Source organism: Lissotriton helveticus, chromosome 12 (assembly GCF_964261635.1).
Source record: "Lissotriton helveticus chromosome 12, aLisHel1.1, whole genome shotgun sequence".
Taxonomy (NCBI): domain Eukaryota; kingdom Metazoa; phylum Chordata; class Amphibia; order Caudata; family Salamandridae; genus Lissotriton; species Lissotriton helveticus.
In genome coordinates, this window is record NC_136073.1 from 656908738 (window position 1) to 656928162 (window position 19425).

General features: G+C 46.6%; 19 non-coding genes across 19 annotated transcripts; all 19 read left to right on the plus strand.

Annotated features, from left to right (window-relative positions):
* Positions 1-258: 258 nt before the first annotated feature.
* LOC144800894 (U5 spliceosomal RNA) lies at positions 259-373 on the plus strand. Its single transcript, XR_013604775.1, has one exon. It is a non-coding gene; the product is annotated as a U5 spliceosomal RNA (small nuclear RNA).
* A 933-nt stretch (positions 374-1306) lies between these two features.
* Positions 1307-1421, plus strand: LOC144800656 (U5 spliceosomal RNA). The gene has a single exon (XR_013604546.1). It is a non-coding gene; the product is annotated as a U5 spliceosomal RNA (small nuclear RNA).
* Positions 1422-2356: 935 nt separating this feature from the next.
* On the plus strand, positions 2357-2473 carry LOC144801028 (U5 spliceosomal RNA). The gene has a single exon (XR_013604905.1). It is a non-coding gene; the product is annotated as a U5 spliceosomal RNA (small nuclear RNA).
* Positions 2474-3406: 933 nt separating this feature from the next.
* Positions 3407-3521, plus strand: LOC144800460 (U5 spliceosomal RNA). Its single transcript, XR_013604361.1, has one exon. It is a non-coding gene; the product is annotated as a U5 spliceosomal RNA (small nuclear RNA).
* A 933-nt stretch (positions 3522-4454) lies between these two features.
* On the plus strand, positions 4455-4569 carry LOC144800624 (U5 spliceosomal RNA). The gene has a single exon (XR_013604516.1). It is a non-coding gene; the product is annotated as a U5 spliceosomal RNA (small nuclear RNA).
* A 933-nt stretch (positions 4570-5502) lies between these two features.
* LOC144801278 (U5 spliceosomal RNA) lies at positions 5503-5617 on the plus strand. The gene has a single exon (XR_013605128.1). It is a non-coding gene; the product is annotated as a U5 spliceosomal RNA (small nuclear RNA).
* A 935-nt stretch (positions 5618-6552) lies between these two features.
* LOC144800525 (U5 spliceosomal RNA) lies at positions 6553-6667 on the plus strand. Its single transcript, XR_013604421.1, has one exon. It is a non-coding gene; the product is annotated as a U5 spliceosomal RNA (small nuclear RNA).
* Positions 6668-7600: 933 nt separating this feature from the next.
* LOC144800895 (U5 spliceosomal RNA) lies at positions 7601-7715 on the plus strand. The gene has a single exon (XR_013604776.1). It is a non-coding gene; the product is annotated as a U5 spliceosomal RNA (small nuclear RNA).
* A 933-nt stretch (positions 7716-8648) lies between these two features.
* On the plus strand, positions 8649-8763 carry LOC144800668 (U5 spliceosomal RNA). The gene has a single exon (XR_013604557.1). It is a non-coding gene; the product is annotated as a U5 spliceosomal RNA (small nuclear RNA).
* Positions 8764-9698: 935 nt separating this feature from the next.
* On the plus strand, positions 9699-9814 carry LOC144800966 (U5 spliceosomal RNA). The gene has a single exon (XR_013604844.1). It is a non-coding gene; the product is annotated as a U5 spliceosomal RNA (small nuclear RNA).
* Positions 9815-10747: 933 nt separating this feature from the next.
* On the plus strand, positions 10748-10862 carry LOC144800461 (U5 spliceosomal RNA). Its single transcript, XR_013604362.1, has one exon. It is a non-coding gene; the product is annotated as a U5 spliceosomal RNA (small nuclear RNA).
* A 933-nt stretch (positions 10863-11795) lies between these two features.
* LOC144800625 (U5 spliceosomal RNA) lies at positions 11796-11910 on the plus strand. Its single transcript, XR_013604517.1, has one exon. It is a non-coding gene; the product is annotated as a U5 spliceosomal RNA (small nuclear RNA).
* Positions 11911-12843: 933 nt separating this feature from the next.
* On the plus strand, positions 12844-12958 carry LOC144800679 (U5 spliceosomal RNA). The gene has a single exon (XR_013604568.1). It is a non-coding gene; the product is annotated as a U5 spliceosomal RNA (small nuclear RNA).
* Positions 12959-13893: 935 nt separating this feature from the next.
* Positions 13894-14009, plus strand: LOC144800967 (U5 spliceosomal RNA). Its single transcript, XR_013604845.1, has one exon. It is a non-coding gene; the product is annotated as a U5 spliceosomal RNA (small nuclear RNA).
* Positions 14010-14942: 933 nt separating this feature from the next.
* LOC144800462 (U5 spliceosomal RNA) lies at positions 14943-15057 on the plus strand. The gene has a single exon (XR_013604363.1). It is a non-coding gene; the product is annotated as a U5 spliceosomal RNA (small nuclear RNA).
* A 933-nt stretch (positions 15058-15990) lies between these two features.
* LOC144800626 (U5 spliceosomal RNA) lies at positions 15991-16105 on the plus strand. The gene has a single exon (XR_013604518.1). It is a non-coding gene; the product is annotated as a U5 spliceosomal RNA (small nuclear RNA).
* Positions 16106-17038: 933 nt separating this feature from the next.
* LOC144801290 (U5 spliceosomal RNA) lies at positions 17039-17153 on the plus strand. The gene has a single exon (XR_013605131.1). It is a non-coding gene; the product is annotated as a U5 spliceosomal RNA (small nuclear RNA).
* A 935-nt stretch (positions 17154-18088) lies between these two features.
* On the plus strand, positions 18089-18203 carry LOC144800888 (U5 spliceosomal RNA). The gene has a single exon (XR_013604769.1). It is a non-coding gene; the product is annotated as a U5 spliceosomal RNA (small nuclear RNA).
* A 933-nt stretch (positions 18204-19136) lies between these two features.
* LOC144800627 (U5 spliceosomal RNA) lies at positions 19137-19251 on the plus strand. Its single transcript, XR_013604519.1, has one exon. It is a non-coding gene; the product is annotated as a U5 spliceosomal RNA (small nuclear RNA).
* The last annotated feature ends 174 nt before the right edge of the window (positions 19252-19425 follow it).

Consider the following 19425-nt stretch of genomic DNA (forward strand, 5'->3'; position numbering starts at 1 on the left):
AGCATCCGCAACGTCTCCTAATGAGCTGAGGTGTGTACAGAAAAGAATTTGCATATTTCCAGACAGACGCATGGGAACTGTCCACCTTTTTGATTTTCTGTGCTTTGAGCAGAGACTCTGAAAATTGGGCCTGCTTCCCTCACTGGCCTGGTTCTTGTCCTCTTTCTTAGAGCCTAAAAATACCTCTCAGGTCCTCACCCTCGCAATGACGGGGTCTTTGATGTGGTGCCACTTACCCCCAGAGAGCCATATTCTAACTTACTCTGGTGTCTCTTCAAAACGAAAAAATCTTTCGCCTTTTACTAAAGATTTCCGTGGAGAGGAACATTTACGAGGTTATTCAATTTTTTTAAGCCTTACCACAGGTGAGGCTGTTTATCGTGTGTTTAAAAGAAAAGCATTAGAAATTGGGGAATATCTGCCAGTTGTCTGCTGCTGTTTTTTGGGGACATGAGCTTAGGTGTTTTATTCCTGAACTCTCTGCTTGCTCATTTGCATAGACAGAGTGCAGGAGAGGTGCATCATGGGAAAGAGCTTGTACAGTGCATGAGATTGCTTTTCGTGACTATCTTGGAATTTCACGATAGCAGGCAGTATGTTTTCTCCTCTCTTAATATTCCTGCTGTCAGAGGCCAGACGTCGCCCTCCTTTTTCAAGGTGGCACCTAGACTCACGCTGTGCTTTTCATAGGGCTTGCCCATTATTTGTGCCCGTTAGAGGTGCCCCATAGAGGTTGGCCAATCCTGAGTCGGTGCCCTGAGAGGGTGGCCAATCCTGAGTCAGATTCCTCTCAGGTACACTTGAAGCGGCACGCCAGTCCTGTTTCATGTGCCTCTAGCCTAGACAGATATATACTTCTATATTCAGGTTTAATGAAAGTACATGCGAAAAAGGGACTTAAAGTGCATGGCTATGTGCAGAGCACAGTGGTGGCTCACAGCCTATCAATTGGAAGGATGGTGTGGAAAGCGTAAAATCGCTGGGGGACAAAAGTCCTACAGTGTCACTTCACCTAAAGCCTGATGCACGCTTCCCGTTCCCCTTGCCCAGCAGCCGCAACGTCTCCTAATGAGCTGAGGTGTGTACAGAAAAGAATTTGCATATTTCCAGACAGACGCATGGGAACTGTCCACCTTTTTGATTTTCTGTGCTTTGAGCAGAGACTCTGAAAATTGGGCCTGCTTCCCTCACTGGCCTGGTTCTTGTCCTCTTTCTTAGAGCCTAAAAATACCTCTCAGGTCCTCACCCTCGCAATGACGGGGTCTTTGATGTGGTGCCACTTACCCCCAGAGAGCCATATTCTAACTTACTCTGGTTTCTCTTCAAAACGAAAAAATCTTTTGCCTTTTACTAAAGATTTCCGTGGAGAGGAACATTTATGAGTTTATTCAATTTTTTTAAGCCTTACCACAGGTGAGGCTGTTTATCGTGTGTTTAAAAGAAAAGCATTAGAAATTGGTGAATATATCTGCGAGTTGTCTGCTGCTGTTTTTTGGGGACATGAGCTTAGGTGTTTTATTCCTGAACTCTCTGCTTGCTCATTTGCATCGACAGAGTGCAGGAGAGGTGCATCATGGGAAAGAGCTTGTGCAGTGCATGAGATTGCTTTTCGTGACTATCTTGGAATTTCACGATAGCAGGCAGTATGTTTTCTCCTCTCTTAATATTCCTGCTGTCAGAGGCCAGACGTCACCCTCCTTTTTCAAGGTGGCACCTAGACTCACGCTGTGCTTTTCATAGGGCTTGCCCGTTATTTGTGCATGTTAGAGGTGCCCCATAGAGGTTGGCCAATCCTGAGTCGGTGCCCTGAGAGGGTGGCCAATCCTGAGTCAGATTCCTCTCAGGTACACTTGAAGCGGCACGCCAGTCCTGTTTCATGTGCCTCTAGCCTAGACAGATATATACTTCTATATTCAGGTTTAATGAAAGTACGTGCGAAAAAGGGACTTAAAGTGCATGGCTATGTGCAGAGCACAGTGGTGGCTCACAGCCTAACGATTGGAAGGATGGTGTGGAAAGCGTAAAATCGCTGGGGGACAAAAGTCCTACAGTGCCACTTCACCTAAAGCCTGATGCACGCTTCCCGTTCCCCTTGCCCAGCAGCCGCAACGCCTCCTAATGAGCTGAGGTGTGTACAGAAAAGAATTTGCATATTCCCAGACAGACGCATGGGAACTGTCCACCTTTTTGATTTTCTGTGCTTTGAGCAGAGACTCTGAAATTTGGGCCTGCTTCCCTCACCGGCCTGGTTCTTGTCCTCTTTCTTAGATTTTGAAAATACCTCTCAGGTCCTCACCCTCGCAATGACGGGGTCTTTGATGTGGTGCCACTTACCCCCAGAGAGCCATATTCTAACTTACTCTGGTTTCTCTTCAAAACGAAAAAAATTCTTTCGCCTTTTACTAAAGATTTCCGTGGAGAGGAACATTTGCGAGTTTATTCAATTTTTTTAAGCCTTACCACAGGTGAGGCTGTTTATCGTGTGTTTAAAAGAAAAGCATTAGAAATTGGGGAATATCTGCGAGTTGTCTGCTGCTGTTTTTTGGGGACATGAGCTTAGGTGTTTTATTCCTGAACTCTCTGCTTGCTCATTTGCATAGACAGAGTGCAGGAGAGGTGCATCATGGGAAAGAGCTTGTGCAGTGCATGAGATTGCTTTTCGTGACTATCTTGGAATTTCACGATAGCAGGCAGTATGTTTTCTCCTCTCTTAATATTCCTGCTGTCAGAGGCCAGACGTCACCCTCCTTTTTCAAGGTGGCACCTAGACTCACGCTGTGCTTTTCATAGGGCTTGCCCGTTATTTGTGCATGTTAGAGGTGCCCCATAGAGGTTCGCCAATCCTGAGTCGGTGCCCTGAGAGGGTGGCCAATCTTGAGTCAGATTCCTCTCAGGTACACTTGAAGCGGCACGCCAGTCCTGTTTCATGTGCCTCTAGCCTAGACAGATATATACTTCTATATTCAGGTTTAATGAAAGTACGTGCGAAAAAGGGACTTAAAGTGCATGGCTATGTGCAGAGCACAGTGGTGGCTCACAGCCTAACGATTGGAAGGATGGTGTGGAAAGCGTAAAATCGCTGGGGGACAAAAGTCCTACAGTGCCACTTCACCTAAAGCCTGATGCACGCTTCCCGTTCCCCTTGCCCAGCAGCCGCAACGCCTCCTAATGAGCTGAGGTGTGTACAGAAAAGAATTTGCATATTCCCAGACAGACGCATGGGAACTGTCCACCTTTTTGATTTTCTGTGCTTTGAGCAGAGACTCTGAAATTTGGGCCTGCTTCCCTCACCGGCCTGGTTCTTGTCCTCTTTCTTAGATTTTGAAAATACCTCTCAGGTCCTCACCCTTGCAATGACGGGGTCTTTGATGTGGTGCCACTTACCCCCCGAGAGCCATATTCTAACTTACTCTGGTTTCTCTTCAAAACGAAAAAATCTTTCGCCTTTTACTAAAGATTTCCGTGGAGAGGAACATTTACGAGTTTATTCAATTTTTTTAAGCCTTACCACAGGTGAGGATGTTTATCGTGTGTTTAAAAGAAAAGCATTAGAAATTGGGGAATATCTGCCAGTTGTCTGCTGCTGTGTTTTGGGGACATGAGCTTAGGTGTTTTATTCCTGAACTCTCTGCTTGCTCATTTGCATAGACAGAGTGCAGGAGAGGTGCATCATGGGAAAGAGCTTGTACAGTGCATGAGATTGCTTTTCGTGACTATCTTGGAATTTCACGATAGCAGGCAGTATGTTTTCTCCTCTCTTAATATTCCTGCTGTCAGAGGCCAGACGTCGCCCTCCTTTTTCAAGGTGGCACCTAGACTCACGCTGTGCTTTTCATAGGGCTTGCCCATTATTTGTGCCCGTTAGAGGTGCCCCATAGAGGTTGGCCAATCCTGAGTCGGTGCCCTGAGAGGGTGGCCAATCCTGAGTCAGATTCCTCTCAGGTACACTTGAAGCGGCACGCCAGTCCTGTTTCATGTGCCTCTAGCCTAGACAGATATATACTTCTATATTCAGGTTTAATGAAAGTACGTGCGAAAAAGGGACTTAAAGTGCATGGCTATGTGCAGAGCACAGTGGTGGCTCACAGCCTATCGATTGGAAGGATGGTGTGGAAAGCGTAAAATCGCTGGGGGACAAAAGTCCTACAGTGTCACTTCACCTAAAGCCTGATGCACGCTTCCCGTTCCCCTTGCCCAGCAGCCGCAACGTCTCCTAATGAGCTGAGGTGTGTACAGAAAAGAATTTGCATATTTCCAGACAGACGCATGGGAACTGTCCACCTTTTTGATTTTCTGTGCTTTGAGCAGAGACTCTGAAAATTGGGCCTGCTTCCCTCACTGGCCTGGTTCTTGTCCTCTTTCTTAGAGCCTAAAAATACCTCTCAGGTCCTCACCCTCGCAATGACGGGGTCTTTGATGTGGTGCCACTTACCCCCAGAGAGCCATATTCTAACTTACTCTGGTTTCTCTTCAAAACGAAAAAATCTTTCGCCTTTTACTAAAGATTTCCGTGGAGAGGAACATTTACGAGGTTATTCAATTTTTTTAAGCCTTACCACAGGTGAGGCTGTTTATCGTGTGTTTAAAAGAAAAGCATTAGAAATTGGGGAATATCTGCCAGTTGTCTGCTGCTGTTTTTTGGGGACATGAGCTTAGGTGTTTTATTCCTGAACTCTCTGCTTGCTCATTTGCATAGACAGAGTGCAGGAGAGGTGCATCATGGGAAAGAGCTTGTACAGTGCATGAGATTGCTTTTCGTGACTATCTTGGAATTTCACGATAGCAGGCAGTATGTTTTCTCCTCTCTTAATATTCCTGCTGTCAGAGGCCAGACGTCGCCCTCCTTTTTCAAGGTGGCACCTAGACTCACGCTGTGCTTTTCATAGGGCTTGCCCATTATTTGTGCCCGTTAGAGGTCCCCCATAGAGGTTGGCCAATCCTGAGTCGGTGCCCTGAGAGGGTGGCCAATCCTGAGTCAGATTCCTCTCAGGTACACTTGAAGCGGCACGCCAGTCCTGTTTCATGTGCCTCTAGCCTAGACAGATATATACTTCTATATTCAGGTTTAATGAAAGTACATGCGAAAAAGGGACTTAAAGTGCATGGCTATGTGCAGAGCACAGTGGTGGCTCACAGCCTATCGATTGGAAGGATGGTGTGGAAAGCGTAAAATCGCTGGGGGACAAAAGTCCTACAGTGTCACTTCACCTAAAGCCTGATGCACGCTTCCCGTTCCCCTTGCCCAGCAGCCGCAACGCCTCCTAATGAGCTGAGGTGTGTACAGAAAAGAATTTGCATATTTCCAGACAGACGCATGGGAACTGTCCACCTTTTTGATTTTCTGTGCTTTGAGCAGAGACTCTGAAAATTGGGCCTGCTTCCCTCACTGGCCTGGTTCTTGTCCTCTTTCTTAGAGCCTAAAAATACCTCTCAGGTCCTCACCCTCGCAATGACGGGGTCTTTGATGTGGTGCCACTTACCCCCAGAGAGCCATATTCTAACTTACTCTGGTTTCTCTTCAAAACGAAAAAATCTTTCGCCTTTTACTAAAGATTTCCGTGGAGAGGAACATTTACGAGTTTATTCAATTTTTTTAAGCCTTACCACAGGTGAGGCTGTTTATCGTGTGTTTAAAAGAAAAGCATTAGAAATTGGTGAATATATCTGCGAGTTGTCTGCTGCTGTTTTTTGGGGACATGAGCTTAGGTGTTTTATTCCTGAACTCTCTGCTTGCTCATTTGCATCGACAGAGTGCAGGAGAGGTGCATCATGGGAAAGAGCTTGTGCAGTGCATGAGATTGCTTTTCGTGACTATCTTGGAATTTCACGATAGCAGGCAGTATGTTTTCTCCTCTCTTAATATTCCTGCTGTCAGAGGCCAGACGTCACCCTCCTTTTTCAAGGTGGCACCTAGACTCACGCTGTGCTTTTCATAGGGCTTGCCCGTTATTTGTGCATGTTAGAGGTGCCCCATAGAGGTTGGCCAATCCTGAGTCGGTGCCCTGAGAGGGTGGCCAATCCTGAGTCAGATTCCTCTCAGGTACACTTGAAGCGGCACGCCAGTCCTGTTTCATGTGCCTCTAGCCTAGACAGATATATACTTCTATATTCAGGTTTAATGAAAGTACGTGCGAAAAAGGGACTTAAAGTGCATGGCTATGTGCAGAGCACAGTGGTGGCTCACAGCCTAACGATTGGAAGGATGGTGTGGAAAGCGTAAAATCGCTGGGGGACAAAAGTCCTACAGTGCCACTTCACCTAAAGCCTGATGCACGCTTCCCGTTCCCCTTGCCCAGCAGCCGCAACGCCTCCTAATGAGCTGAGGTGTGTACAGAAAAGAATTTGCATATTCCCAGACAGACGCATGGGAACTGTCCACCTTTTTGATTTTCTGTGCTTTGAGCAGAGACTCTGAAATTTGGGCCTGCTTCCCTCACCGGCCTGGTTCTTGTCCTCTTTCTTAGATTTTGAAAATACCTCTCAGGTCCTCACCCTCGCAATGACGGGGTCTTTGATGTGGTGCCACTTACCCCCCGAGAGCCATATTCTAACTTACTCTGGTTTCTCTTCAAAACGAAAAAATCTTTCGCCTTTTACTAAAGATTTCCGTGGAGAGGAACATTTACGAGTTTATTCAATTTTTATAAGCCTTACCACAGGTGAGGATGTTTATCGTGTGTTTAAAAGGAAAGCATTAGAAATTGGGGAATATCTGCCAGTTGTCTGCTGCTGTTTTTTGGGGACATGAGCTTAGGTGTTTTATTCCTGAACTCTCTGCTTGCTCATTTGCATAGACAGAGTGCAGGAGAGGTGCATCATGGGAAAGAGCTTGTACAGTGCATGAGATTGCTTTTCGTGACTATCTTGGAATTTCACGATAGCAGGCAGTATGTTTTCTCCTCTCTTAATATTCCTGCTGTCAGAGGCCAGACGTCGCCCTCCTTTTTCAAGGTGGCACCTAGACTCACGCTGTGCTTTTCATAGGGCTTGCCCATTATTTGTGCCCGTTAGAGGTGCCCCATAGAGGTTGGCCAATCCTGAGTCGGTGCCCTGAGAGGGTGGCCAATCCTGAGTCAGATTCCTCTCAGGTACACTTGAAGCGGCACGCCAGTCCTGTTTCATGTGCCTCTAGCCTAGACAGATATATACTTCTATATTCAGGTTTAATGAAAGTACGTGCGAAAAAGGGACTTAAAGTGCATGGCTATGTGCAGAGCACAGTGGTGGCTCACAGCCTATCGATTGGAAGGATGGTGTGGAAAGCGTAAAATCGCTGGGGGACAAAAGTCCTACAGTGTCACTTCACCTAAAGCCTGATGCACGCTTCCCGTTCCCCTTGCCCAGCATCCGCAACGTCTCCTAATGAGCTGAGGTGTGTACAGAAAAGAATTTGCATATTTCCAGACAGACGCATGGGAACTGTCCACCTTTTTGATTTTCTGTGCTTTGAGCAGAGACTCTGAAAATTGGGCCTGCTTCCCTCACTGGCCTGGTTCTTGTCCTCTTTCTTAGAGCCTAAAAATACCTCTCAGGTCCTCACCCTCGCAATGACGGGGTCTTTGATGTGGTGCCACTTACCCCCAGAGAGCCATATTCTAACTTACTCTGGTGTCTCTTCAAAACGAAAAAATCTTTCGCCTTTTACTAAAGATTTCCGTGGAGAGGAACATTTACGAGGTTATTCAATTTTTTTAAGCCTTACCACAGGTGAGGCTGTTTATCGTGTGTTTAAAAGAAAAGCATTAGAAATTGGGGAATATCTGCCAGTTGCCTGCTGCTGTTTTTTGGGGACATGAGCTTAGGTGTTTTATTCCTGAACTCTCTGCTTGCTCATTTGCATAGACAGAGTGCAGGAGAGGTGCATCATGGGAAAGAGCTTGTACAGTGCATGAGATTGCTTTTCGTGACTATCTTGGAATTTCACGATAGCAGGCAGTATGTTTTCTCCTCTCTTAATATTCCTGCTGTCAGAGGCCAGACGTCGCCCTCCTTTTTCAAGGTGGCACCTAGACTCACGCTGTGCTTTTCATAGGGCTTGCCCATTATTTGTGCCCGTTAGAGGTGCCCCATAGAGGTTGGCCAATCCTGAGTCGGTGCCCTGAGAGGGTGGCCAATCCTGAGTCAGATTCCTCTCAGGTACACTTGAAGCGGCACGCCAGTCCTGTTTCATGTGCCTCTAGCCTAGACAGATATATACTTCTATATTCAGGTTTAATGAAAGTACATGCGAAAAAGGGACTTAAAGTGCATGGCTATGTGCAGAGCACAGTGGTGGCTCACAGCCTATCAATTGGAAGGATGGTGTGGAAAGCGTAAAATCGCTGGGGGACAAAAGTCCTACAGTGTCACTTCACCTAAAGCCTGATGCACGCTTCCCGTTCCCCTTGCCCAGCAGCCGCAACGTCTCCTAATGAGCTGAGGTGTGTACAGAAAAGAATTTGCATATTTCCAGACAGACGCATGGGAACTGTCCACCTTTTTGATTTTCTGTGCTTTGAGCAGAGACTCTGAAAATTGGGCCTGCTTCCCTCACTGGCCTGGTTCTTGTCCTCTTTCTTAGAGCCTAAAAATACCTCTCAGGTCCTCACCCTCGCAATGACGGGGTCTTTGATGTGGTGCCACTTACCCCCAGAGAGCCATATTCTAACTTACTCTGGTTTCTCTTCAAAACGAAAAAATCTTTTGCCTTTTACTAAAGATTTCCGTGGAGAGGAACATTTATGAGTTTATTCAATTTTTTTAAGCCTTACCACAGGTGAGGCTGTTTATCGTGTGTTTAAAAGAAAAGCATTAGAAATTGGTGAATATATCTGCGAGTTGTCTGCTGCTGTTTTTTGGGGACATGAGCTTAGGTGTTTTATTCCTGAACTCTCTGCTTGCTCATTTGCATCGACAGAGTGCAGGAGAGGTGCATCATGGGAAAGAGCTTGTGCAGTGCATGAGATTGCTTTTCGTGACTATCTTGGAATTTCACGATAGCAGGCAGTATGTTTTCTCCTCTCTTAATATTCCTGCTGTCAGAGGCCAGACGTCACCCTCCTTTTTCAAGGTGGCACCTAGACTCACGCTGTGCGTTTCATAGGGCTTGCCCGTTATTTGTGCATGTTAGAGGTGCCCCATAGAGGTTGGCCAATCCTGAGTCGGTGCCCTGAGAGGGTGGCCAATCCTGAGTCAGATTCCTCTCAGGTACACTTGAAGCGGCACGCCAGTCCTGTTTCATGTGCCTCTAGCCTAGACAGATATATACTTCTATATTCAGGTTTAATGAAAGTACGTGCGAAAAAGGGACTTAAAGTGCATGGCTATGTGCAGAGCACAGTGGTGGCTCACAGCCTAACGATTGGAAGGATGGTGTGGAAAGCGTAAAATCGCTGGGGGACAAAAGTCCTACAGTGCCACTTCACCTAAAGCCTGATGCACGCTTCCCGTTCCCCTTGCCCAGCAGCCGCAACGCCTCCTAATGAGCTGAGGTGTGTACAGAAAAGAATTTGCATATTCCCAGACAGACGCATGGGAACTGTCCACCTTTTTGATTTTCTGTGCTTTGAGCAGAGACTCTGAAATTTGGGCCTGCTTCCCTCACCGGCCTGGTTCTTGTCCTCTTTCTTAGATTTTGAAAATACCTCTCAGGTCCTCACCCTCGCAATGACGGGGTCTTTGATGTGGTGCCACTTACCCCCAGAGAGCCATATTCTAACTTACTCTGGTTTCTCTTCAAAACGAAAAAATTCTTTCGCCTTTTACTAAAGATTTCCGTGGAGAGGAACATTTGCGAGTTTATTCAATTTTTTTAAGCCTTACCACAGGTGAGGCTGTTTATCGTGTGTTTAAAAGAAAAGCATTAGAAATTGGGGAATATCTGCGAGTTGTCTGCTGCTGTTTTTTGGGGACATGAGCTTAGGTGTTTTATTCCTGAACTCTCTGCTTGCTCATTTGCATAGACAGAGTGCAGGAGAGGTGCATCATGGGAAAGAGCTTGTGCAGTGCATGAGATTGCTTTTCGTGACTATCTTGGAATTTCACGATAGCAGGCAGTATGTTTTCTCCTCTCTTAATATTCCTGCTGTCAGAGGCCAGACGTCACCCTCCTTTTTCAAGGTGGCACCTAGACTCACGCTGTGCTTTTCATAGGGCTTGCCCGTTATTTGTGCATGTTAGAGGTGCCCCATAGAGGTTCGCCAATCCTGAGTCGGTGCCCTGAGAGGGTGGCCAATCTTGAGTCAGATTCCTCTCAGGTACACTTGAAGCGGCACGCCAGTCCTGTTTCATGTGCCTCTAGCCTAGACAGATATATACTTCTATATTCAGGTTTAATGAAAGTACGTGCGAAAAAGGGACTTAAAGTGCATGGCTATGTGCAGAGCACAGTGGTGGCTCACAGCCTAACGATTGGAAGGATGGTGTGGAAAGCGTAAAATCGCTGGGGGACAAAAGTCCTACAGTGCCACTTCACCTAAAGCCTGATGCACGCTTCCCGTTCCCCTTGCCCAGCAGCCGCAACGCCTCCTAATGAGCTGAGGTGTGTACAGAAAAGAATTTGCATATTCCCAGACAGACGCATGGGAACTGTCCACCTTTTTGATTTTCTGTGCTTTGAGCAGAGACTCTGAAATTTGGGCCTGCTTCCCTCACCGGCCTGGTTCTTGTCCTCTTTCTTAGATTTTGAAAATACCTCTCAGGTCCTCACCCTTGCAATGACGGGGTCTTTGATGTGGTGCCACTTACCCCCCGAGAGCCATATTCTAACTTACTCTGGTTTCTCTTCAAAACGAAAAAATCTTTCGCCTTTTACTAAAGATTTCCGTGGAGAGGAACATTTACGAGTTTATTCAATTTTTTTAAGCCTTACCACAGGTGAGGATGTTTATCGTGTGTTTAAAAGAAAAGCATTAGAAATTGGGGAATATCTGCCAGTTGTCTGCTGCTGTGTTTTGGGGACATGAGCTTAGGTGTTTTATTCCTGAACTCTCTGCTTGCTCATTTGCATAGACAGAGTGCAGGAGAGGTGCATCATGGGAAAGAGCTTGTACAGTGCATGAGATTGCTTTTCGTGACTATCTTGGAATTTCACGATAGCAGGCAGTATGTTTTCTCCTCTCTTAATATTCCTGCTGTCAGAGGCCAGACGTCGCCCTCCTTTTTCAAGGTGGCACCTAGACTCACGCTGTGCTTTTCATAGGGCTTGCCCATTATTTGTGCCCGTTAGAGGTGCCCCATAGAGGTTGGCCAATCCTGAGTCGGTGCCCTGAGAGGGTGGCCAATCCTGAGTCAGATTCCTCTCAGGTACACTTGAAGCGGCACGCCAGTCCTGTTTCATGTGCCTCTAGCCTAGACAGATATATACTTCTATATTCAGGTTTAATGAAAGTACGTGCGAAAAAGGGACTTAAAGTGCATGGCTATGTGCAGAGCACAGTGGTGGCTCACAGCCTATCGATTGGAAGGATGGTGTGGAAAGCGTAAAATCGCTGGGGGACAAAAGTCCTACAGTGTCACTTCACCTAAAGCCTGATGCACGCTTCCCGTTCCCCTTGCCCAGCAGCCGCAACGTCTCCTAATGAGCTGAGGTGTGTACAGAAAAGAATTTGCATATTTCCAGACAGACGCATGGGAACTGTCCACCTTTTTGATTTTCTGTGCTTTGAGCAGAGACTCTGAAAATTGGGCCTGCTTCCCTCACTGGCCTGGTTCTTGTCCTCTTTCTTAGAGCCTAAAAATACCTCTCAGGTCCTCACCCTCGCAATGACGGGGTCTTTGATGTGGTGCCACTTACCCCCAGAGAGCCATATTCTAACTTACTCTGGTTTCTCTTCAAAACGAAAAAATCTTTCGCCTTTTACTAAAGATTTCCGTGGAGAGGAACATTTACGAGGTTATTCAATTTTTTTAAGCCTTACCACAGGTGAGGCTGTTTATCGTGTGTTTAAAAGAAAAGCATTAGAAATTGGGGAATATCTGCCAGTTGTCTGCTGCTGTTTTTTGGGGACATGAGCTTAGGTGTTTTATTCCTGAACTCTCTGCTTGCTCATTTGCATAGACAGAGTGCAGGAGAGGTGCATCATGGGAAAGAGCTTGTACAGTGCATGAGATTGCTTTTCGTGACTATCTTGGAATTTCACGATAGCAGGCAGTATGTTTTCTCCTCTCTTAATATTCCTGCTGTCAGAGGCCAGACGTCGCCCTCCTTTTTCAAGGTGGCACCTAGACTCACGCTGTGCTTTTCATAGGGCTTGCCCATTATTTGTGCCCGTTAGAGGTGCCCCATAGAGGTTGGCCAATCCTGAGTCGGTGCCCTGAGAGGGTGGCCAATCCTGAGTCAGATTCCTCTCAGGTACACTTGAAGCGGCACGCCAGTCCTGTTTCATGTGCCTCTAGCCTAGACAGATATATACTTCTATATTCAGGTTTAATGAAAGTACATGCGAAAAAGGGACTTAAAGTGCATGGCTATGTGCAGAGCACAGTGGTGGCTCACAGCCTATCAATTGGAAGGATGGTGTGGAAAGCGTAAAATCGCTGGGGGACAAAAGTCCTACAGTGTCACTTCACCTAAAGCCTGATGCACGCTTCCCGTTCCCCTTGCCCAGCAGCCGCAACGTCTCCTAATGAGCTGAGGTGTGTACAGAAAAGAATTTGCATATTTCCAGACAGACGCATGGGAACTGTCCACCTTTTTGATTTTCTGTGCTTTGAGCAGAGACTCTGAAAATTGGGCCTGCTTCCCTCACTGGCCTGGTTCTTGTCCTCTTTCTTAGAGCCTAAAAATACCTCTCAGGTCCTCACCCTCGCAATGACGGGGTCTTTGATGTGGTGCCACTTACCCCCAGAGAGCCATATTCTAACTTACTCTGGTTTCTCTTCAAAACGAAAAAATCTTTTGCCTTTTACTAAAGATTTCCGTGGAGAGGAACATTTATGAGTTTATTCAATTTTTTTAAGCCTTACCACAGGTGAGGCTGTTTATCGTGTGTTTAAAAGAAAAGCATTAGAAATTGGTGAATATATCTGCGAGTTGTCTGCTGCTGTTTTTTGGGGACATGAGCTTAGGTGTTTTATTCCTGAACTCTCTGCTTGCTCATTTGCATCGACAGAGTGCAGGAGAGGTGCATCATGGGAAAGAGCTTGTGCAGTGCATGAGATTGCTTTTCGTGACTATCTTGGAATTTCACGATAGCAGGCAGTATGTTTTCTCCTCTCTTAATATTCCTGCTGTCAGAGGCCAGACGTCACCCTCCTTTTTCAAGGTGGCACCTAGACTCACGCTGTGCTTTTCATAGGGCTTGCCCGTTATTTGTGCATGTTAGAGGTGCCCCATAGAGGTTGGCCAATCCTGAGTCGGTGCCCTGAGAGGGTGGCCAATCCTGAGTCAGATTCCTCTCAGGTACACTTGAAGCGGCACGCCAGTCCTGTTTCATGTGCCTCTAGCCTAGACAGATATATACTTCTATATTCAGGTTTAATGAAAGTACGTGCGAAAAAGGGACTTAAAGTGCATGGCTATGTGCAGAGCACAGTGGTGGCTCACAGCCTAACGATTGGAAGGATGGTGTGGAAAGCGTAAAATCGCTGGGGGACAAAAGTCCTACAGTGCCACTTCACCTAAAGCCTGATGCACGCTTCCCGTTCCCCTTGCCCAGCAGCCGCAACGCCTCCTAATGAGCTGAGGTGTGTACAGAAAAGAATTTGCATATTCCCAGACAGACGCATGGGAACTGTCCACCTTTTTGATTTTCTGTGCTTTGAGCAGAGACTCTGAAATTTGGGCCTGCTTCCCTCACCGGCCTGGTTCTTGTCCTCTTTCTTAGATTTTGAAAATACCTCTCAGGTCCTCACCCTCGCAATGACGGGGTCTTTGATGTGGTGCCACTTACCCCCAGAGAGCCATATTCTAACTTACTCTGGTTTCTCTTCAAAACGAAAAAATTCTTTCGCCTTTTACTAAAGATTTCCGTGGAGAGGAACATTTGCGAGTTTATTCAATTTTTTTAAGCCTTACCACAGGTGAGGCTGTTTATCGTGTGTTTAAAAGAAAAGCATTAGAAATTGGGGAATATCTGCGAGTTGTCTGCTGCTGTTTTTTGGGGACATGAGCTTAGGTGTTTTATTCCTGAACTCTCTGCTTGCTCATTTGCATAGACAGAGTGCAGGAGAGGTGCATCATGGGAAAGAGCTTGTGCAGTGCATGAGATTGCTTTTCGTGACTATCTTGGAATTTCACGATAGCAGGCAGTATGTTTTCTCCTCTCTTAATATTCCTGCTGTCAGAGGCCAGACGTCACCCTCCTTTTTCAAGGTGGCACCTAGACTCACGCTGTGCTTTTCATAGGGCTTGCCCGTTATTTGTGCATGTTAGAGGTGCCCCATAGAGGTTCGCCAATCCTGAGTCGGTGCCCTGAGAGGGTGGCCAATCTTGAGTCAGATTCCTCTCAGGTACACTTGAAGCGGCACGCCAGTCCTGTTTCATGTGCCTCTAGCCTAGACAGATATATACTTCTATATTCAGGTTTAATGAAAGTACGTGCGAAAAAGGGACTTAAAGTGCATGGCTATGTGCAGAGCACAGTGGTGGCTCACAGCCTAACGATTGGAAGGATGGTGTGGAAAGCGTAAAATCGCTGGGGGACAAAAGTCCTACAGTGCCACTTCACCTAAAGCCTGATGCACGCTTCCCGTTCCCCTTGCCCAGCAGCCGCAACGCCTCCTAATGAGCTGAGGTGTGTACAGAAAAGAATTTGCATATTCCCAGACAGACGCATGGGAACTGTCCACCTTTTTGATTTTCTGTGCTTTGAGCAGAGACTCTGAAATTTGGGCCTGCTTCCCTCACCGGCCTGGTTCTTGTCCTCTTTCTTAGATTTTGAAAATACCTCTCAGGTCCTCACCCTTGCAATGACGGGGTCTTTGATGTGGTGCCACTTACCCCCCGAGAGCCATATTCTAACTTACTCTGGTTTCTCTTCAAAACGAAAAAATCTTTCGCCTTTTACTAAAGATTTCCGTGGAGAGGAACATTTACGAGTTTATTCAATTTTTTTAAGCCTTACCACAGGTGAGGATGTTTATCGTGTGTTTAAAAGAAAAGCATTAGAAATTGGGGAATATCTGCCAGTTGTCTGCTGCTGTGTTTTGGGGACATGAGCTTAGGTGTTTTATTCCTGAACTCTCTGCTTGCTCATTTGCATAGACAGAGTGCAGGAGAGGTGCATCATGGGAAAGAGCTTGTACAGTGCATGAGATTGCTTTTCGTGACTATCTTGGAATTTCACGATAGCAGGCAGTATGTTTTCTCCTCTCTTAATATTCCTGCTGTCAGAGGCCAGACGTCGCCCTCCTTTTTCAAGGTGGCACCTAGACTCACGCTGTGCTTTTCATAGGGCTTGCCCATTATTTGTGCCCGTTAGAGGTGCCCCATAGAGGTTGGCCAATCCTGAGTCGGTGCCCTGAGAGGGTGGCCAATCCTGAGTCAGATTCCTCTCAGGTACACTTGAAGCGGCACGCCAGTCCTGTTTCATGTGCCTCTAGCCTAGACAGATATATACTTCTATATTCAGGTTTAATGAAAGTACGTGCGAAAAAGGGACTTAAAGTGCATGGCTATGTGCAGAGCACAGTGGTGGCTCACAGCCTATCGATTGGAAGGATGGTGTGGAAAGCGTAAAATCGCTGGGGGACAAAAGTCCTACAGTGTCACTTCACCTAAAGCCTGATGCACGCTTCCCGTTCCCCTTGCCCAGCAGCCGCAACGTCTCCTAATGAGCTGAGGTGTGTACAGAAAAGAATTTGCATATTTCCAGACAGACGCATGGGAACTGTCCACCTTTTTGATTTTCTGTGCTTTGAGCAGAGACTCTGAAAATTGGGCCTGCTTCCCTCACTGGCCTGGTTCTTGTCCTCTTTCTTAGAGCCTAAAAATACCTCTCAGGTCCTCACCCTCGCAATGACGGGGTCTTTGATGTGGTGCCACTTACCCCCAGAGAGCCATATTCTAACTTACTCTGGTTTCTCTTCAAAACGAAAAAATCTTTCGCCTTTTACTAAAGATTTCCGTGGAGAGGAACATTTACGAGGTTATTCAATTTTTTTAAGCCTTACCACAGGTGAGGCTGTTTATCGTGTGTTTAAAAGAAAAGCATTAGAAATTGGGGAATATCTGCCAGTTGTCTGCTGCTGTTTTTTGGGGACATGAGCTTAGGTGTTTTATTCCTGAACTCTCTGCTTGCTCATTTGCATAGACAGAGTGCAGGAGAGGTGCATCATGGGAAAGAGCTTGTACAGTGCATGAGATTGCTTTTCGTGACTATCTTGGAATTTCACGATAGCAGGCAGTATGTTTTCTCCTCTCTTAATATTCCTGCTGTCAGAGGCCAGACGTCGCCCTCCTTTTTCAAGGTGGCACCTAGACTCACGCTGTGCTTTTCATAGGGCTTGCCCATTATTTGTGCCCGTTAGAGGTGCCCCATAGAGGTTGGCCAATCCTGAGTCGGTGCCCTGAGAGGGTGGCCAATCCTGAGTCAGATTCCTCTCAGGTACACTTGAAGCGGCACGCCAGTCCTGTTTCATGTGCCTCTAGCCTAGACAGATATATACTTCTATATTCAGGTTTAATGAAAGTACATGCGAAAAAGGGACTTAAAGTGCATGGCTATGTGCAGAGCGCAGTGGTGGCTCACAGCCTATCAATTGGAAGGATGGTGTGGAAAGCGTAAAATCGCTGGGGGACAAAAGTCCTACAGTGTCACTTCACCTAAAGCCTGATGCACGCTTCCCGTTCCCCTTGCCCAGCAGCCGCAACGTCTCCTAATGAGCTGAGGTGTGTACAGAAAAGAATTTGCATATTTCCAGACAGACGCATGGGAACTGTCCACCTTTTTGATTTTCTGTGCTTTGAGCAGAGACTCTGAAAATTGGGCCTGCTTCCCTCACTGGCCTGGTTCTTGTCCTCTTTCTTAGAGCCTAAAAATACCTCTCAGGTCCTCACCCTCGCAATGACGGGGTCTTTGATGTGGTGCCACTTACCCCCAGAGAGCCATATTCTAACTTACTCTGGTTTCTCTTCAAAACGAAAAAATCTTTCGCCTTTTACTAAAGATTTCCGTGGAGAGGAACATTTACGAGTTTATTCAATTTTTTTAAGCCTTACCACAGGTGAGGCTGTTTATCGTGTGTTTAAAAGAAAAGCATTAGAAATTGGTGAATATATCTGCGAGTTGTCTGCTGCTGTTTTTTGGGGACATGAGCTTAGGTGTTTTATTCCTGAACTCTCTGCTTGCTCATTTGCATCGACAGAGTGCAGGAGAGGTGCATCATGGGAAAGAGCTTGTGCAGTGCATGAGATTGCTTTTCGTGACTATCTTGGAATTTCACGATAGCAGGCAGTATGTTTTCTCCTCTCTTAATATTCCTGCTGTCAGAGGCCAGACGTCACCCTCCTTTTTCAAGGTGGCACCTAGACTCACGCTGTGCTTTTCATAGGGCTTGCCCGTTATTTGTGCATGTTAGAGGTGCCCCATAGAGGTTGGCCAATCCTGAGTCGGTGCCCTGAGAGGGTGGCCAATCCTGAGTCAGATTCCTCTCAGGTACACTTGAAGCGGCACGCCAGTCCTTTTTCATGTGCCTCTAGCCTAGACAGATATATACTTCTATATTCAGGTTTAATGAAAGTATGTGCGAAAAAGGGACTTAAAGTGCATGGCTATGTGCAGAGCACAGTGGTGGCTCACAGCCTAACGATTGGAAGGATGGTGTGGAAAGCGTAAAATCGCTGGGGGACAAAAGTCCTACAGGGCCACTTCACCTAAAGCCTGATGCACGCTTCCCGTTCCCCTTGCCCAGCAGCCGCAATGCCTCCTAATGAGCTGAGGTGTGTACAGAAAGGAATTTGCATATTCCCAGACAGACGCATGGGAACTGTCCACCTTTTTGATTTTCTGTGCTTTGAGCAGAGACTCTGAAATTTGGGCCTGCTTCCCTCACCGGCCTGGTCCTTGTCCTCTTTCTTAGATTTTGAAAATACCTCTCAGGTCCTCACCCTCGCAATGACGGGGTCTTTGATGTGGTGCCACTTACCCCCAGAGAGCCATATTCTATCTTACTCTGGTTTCTCTTCAAAACGAAAAAATCTTTCGCCTTTTACTAAAGATTTCTGTGGAAAGGAACATTTACGAGTTTATTCAATTTTTTTAAGCCTTACCACAGGTGAGGCTGTTTATCGTGTGTTTAAAAGAAAAGCATTAGAAATTGGGGAATATCTGCCAGTTGTCTGCTGCTGTTTTTTGGGGACATGAGCTTAGGTGTTTTATTCCTGAACTCTCTGCTTGCTCATTTGCATAGACAGAGTGCAGGAGAGGTGCATCATGGGAAAGAGCTTGTACAGTGCATGAGATTGCTTTTCGTGACTATCTTGGAATTTCACGATAGCAGGCAGTATGTTTTCTCCTCTCTTAATATTCCTGCTGTCAGAGGCCAGACGTCGCCCTCCTTTTTCAAGGTGGCACCTAGACTCACGCTGTGCTTTTCATAGGGCTTGCCCATTATTTGTGCCCGTTAGAGGTGCCCCATAGAGGTTGGCCAATCCTGAGTCGGTGCCCTGAGAGGGTGGCCAATCCTGAGTCAGATTCCTCTCAGGTACACTTGAAGCGGCACGCCAGTCCTGTTTCATGTGCCTCTAGCCTAGACAGATATATACTTCTATATTCAGGTTTAATGAAAGTACGTGCGAAAAAGGGACTTAAAGTGCATGGCTATGTGCAGAGCACAGTGGTGGCTCACAGCCTATCGATTGGAAGGATGGTGTGGAAAGCGTAAAATCGCTGGGGGACAAAAGTCCTACAGTGTCACTTCACCTAAAGCCTGATGCACGCTTCCCGTTCCCCTTGCCCAGCAGCCGCAACGTCTCCTAATGAGCTGAGGTGTGTACAGAAAAGAATTTGCATATTTCCAGACAGACGCATGGGAACTGTCCACCTTTTTGATTTTCTGTGCTTTGAGCAGAGACTCTGAAAATTGGGCCTGCTTCCCTCACTGGCCTGGTTCTTGTCCTCTTTCTTAGAGCCTAAAAATACCTCTCAGGTCCTCACCCTCGCAATGACGGGGTCTTTGATGTGGTGCCACTTACCCCCAGAGAGCCATATTCTAACTTACTCTGGTTTCTCTTCAAAACGAAAAAATCTTTCGCCTTTTACTAAAGATTTCCGTGGAGAGGAACATTTACGAGGTTATTCAATTTTTTTAAGCCTTACCACAGGTGAGGCTGTTTATCGTGTGTTTAAAAGAAAAGCATTAGAAATTGGGGAATATCTGCCAGTTGTCTGCTGCTGTTTTTTGGGGACATGAGCTTAGGTGTTTTATTCCTGAACTCTCTGCTTGCTCATTTGCATAGACAGAGTGCAGGAGAGGTGCATCATGGGAAAGAGCTTGTACAGTGCA